Below are 2,500 nucleotides of genomic sequence, written 5' to 3'. Positions count from 1 at the left end.
GAAACTTCAGAGACTTGAGTAGAGTTACTCAACGATTTGAAAACTCATACAGTAAATCAAACTCTGTTGTTTGTGCCCCAACCAGAAAAAAATACACACACACAGACTATCAGGACCCATCCTAAAAAAATTCACACTCCCACACATCTGGTCACATCCTAAAAAAAATGACAGGCACGCACAGGGTGAGAGCGAACACTTAATGATAAATGGTCTTGAGCTCAGCTGGGTAACTTGTGCACTCATGATGCGTTCGTGAGCAACTGGGAAGTGGGGAAGTTCCGACCTCCGAGTGTGGGAACACACCTGAACTCGGAACAAACTCAGAAACACCCCCCTACGACAGTGGGAGTTTTTTTTTTTTTTTAGATCTCCGAGAAGTAGGTTTGACGTCAGCCGACATGGCAGCGTCTGTGTTGAGAGGTTAAAAATGTACTTTCTCTGCGCACAAATTAGTCACTTCATTGTTTATTCAGGACGTACTCATTAACGCCGGTGATTGTGATGTTAAACGATACTTGTCATTTGAAATCAGACGTTCACAAATAGAGTGCATAAGACCTTTCAGACATTTCAGACTACCACTTGAATATGGGTAGTTTTGTATGTTGATTAAGTTTTACAGAATTGCATTAGTGTTATCACAGCCCATTTAAATGCTATCCCTGTCTCCTCGCTTCAGTTTCAAGAGGTAGCCTTAGCATTTAAACACAGCCGCAGTAGGCTATTTTTATATTTTCTCGTTTTTGTGTTGGAGCCGAATCTCCAGTGCTGTAGGCTTGGTCACATCGATCTCTCCGTCTCGTCCTACTGAGCACAGCCATGAGATCCACAACGGTTGTTTCGAGTTGTGCAATAAACATGAAAGGTGTTTTCACCTCTGGTTTCGGAGCTAGCATGCGTGCTAGCATTGGAGTTGCCCTAGCCTACTGAGTAATAGCCTGTTGCCTTTATTTATATCACATTATGGTTATATAGGGCTATGTATGTCGAGACTTGTATCGGTTGTTATGACGTCCCAAGTGAAGTGTCGTCAGGTTTCCGTAGTGTAGTGGTTATCACGTTCGCCTAACACGCGAAAGGTCCCCGGTTCGAGACCGGGCGGAAACAGGTTCGGCCTTTTCTGCAGCACATTCATTTCACAGGGACTAATTATAACATAATTACATCATCATTTGTACGATTGCTTAGTATTGTAATGATTGCTCACATGGGGGAAGTACATATTGCTTGGAGCAAACTGCGGTGGCTTCTGCTCAGAGTCTTCTTACTGTCGGAAGAGCACCCCGCCCCTTCTCCGGTTTGTAATCTGAGCAAGGGTGGTCACTAGCACGAAGTTTTCGTAGTGTAGTGGTTATCACGTTCGCCTCACACGCGAAAGGTCCCCGGTTCGAAACCGGGCGGAAACAATATATTTATGGGCTGTAATATATTTGTATGGTCTTTAACAGTTGTTGGACTATGTTATTTGAAAATTCAGACACTTGAGTTGAGTTACTCAACGATTTGAAAACTCATACATTACAGTAGATCATCGCCCTACAACAGTGGGAGTTTCTTCCCCGTGAAGTAGGTTTGACGTCAGTCAACATGGCAGCGTCTGTGTCGAAAGATAACAAATGTACTTTCTCTGCGCACAAATCAGTCACTTCATTGTTTATTCAGGTCGTACTCATTAACGCCGGTGTTTGTGATGTTAAACGATACTTGTCATTTGAAATCTCATCAACGAACTTCAACAGACGTTCACAAATAGACTACACAAGACCTTGCAGATATCGGATTCACCATAGACCTACCCCTGGATAGTTTCGAAGTTTTACAGAATAGTGTTATCAACAGCCCCTTTTAAATGATATATATGCCTCCTCGTTTCAAGACGTAACCTTATCCTTAAAACACAGCTATTAGGCTATTTTCATCTGTTCTCGTTTTTGTGTTGGAGCCGAATCTCCACTTGGCCACAGTCTAATCTCCCATCTCTCCGACTCTTTTCTCTTCCTAGTACTGAGCTCAGCCAGGAAATCCCCAACACTGGTTTCGAATTGTGCAATAAACATGAAAGGTTATTTCGTCTCTGGTTTCGGAGCTAATCAATACTGCTGTTTACCACCTGCTCCGGCTTGTGGTCTTAGCATTGGAGTCGCCCTAGCCTACTGGAGTAATAGCCTCTTGCCTATATATATCACATTCCTACAACTTTTAAGTTGCTTAAAAGCACAACACCGACACATATACACCCATAACAGAACAACCCTGGCACGTACATGGTAAGCTTAACCGAAAAGCTGTGGTTTAGCGGTGTAATGTTGATGCTTCCGCCTGAGAAATATACTGTATGTTGCGTTGTCGTTCTCGGAACTTGTGTCGCGGTCGAAGAACCAGAACTGGATCATATTGGTCCGGTAGGTTTTTACACCACAACCGAAAGGGACGATTAGGGACCGTTCTAGCAAACGTTCCCACCACCCGTAAAGTTCGCCGAGCTCCTGTATTCGAA

The 2,500-nt window shown here is 43.6% G+C and overlaps 1 protein-coding gene and 2 non-coding genes across 3 annotated transcripts in view; all 3 read left to right on the top strand.

Annotated features, from left to right (window-relative positions):
- The window catches only part of srfa (serum response factor a), a 25,058-nt gene that overhangs the window by 9,384 nt on the left and 13,174 nt on the right, over nt 1–2,500 (top strand). The gene's annotated exons all lie outside the window — the stretch shown is intronic.
- trnav-aac lies at nt 1,038–1,110 on the top strand. The gene has a single exon. It is a non-coding gene; the product is annotated as a tRNA-Val (tRNA).
- Nucleotides 1,337–1,409, top strand: trnav-cac. The gene has a single exon. It is a non-coding gene; the product is annotated as a tRNA-Val (tRNA).

The sequence above is a fragment of the Clupea harengus genome, chromosome 24 (genome assembly GCF_900700415.2).
Source record: "Clupea harengus chromosome 24, Ch_v2.0.2, whole genome shotgun sequence".
Lineage (NCBI taxonomy): Eukaryota > Metazoa > Chordata > Actinopteri > Clupeiformes > Clupeidae > Clupea > Clupea harengus.
Note: the sequence above shows the minus strand (reverse complement) of the source record. Positions and strands in the feature narration are given on the sequence as shown.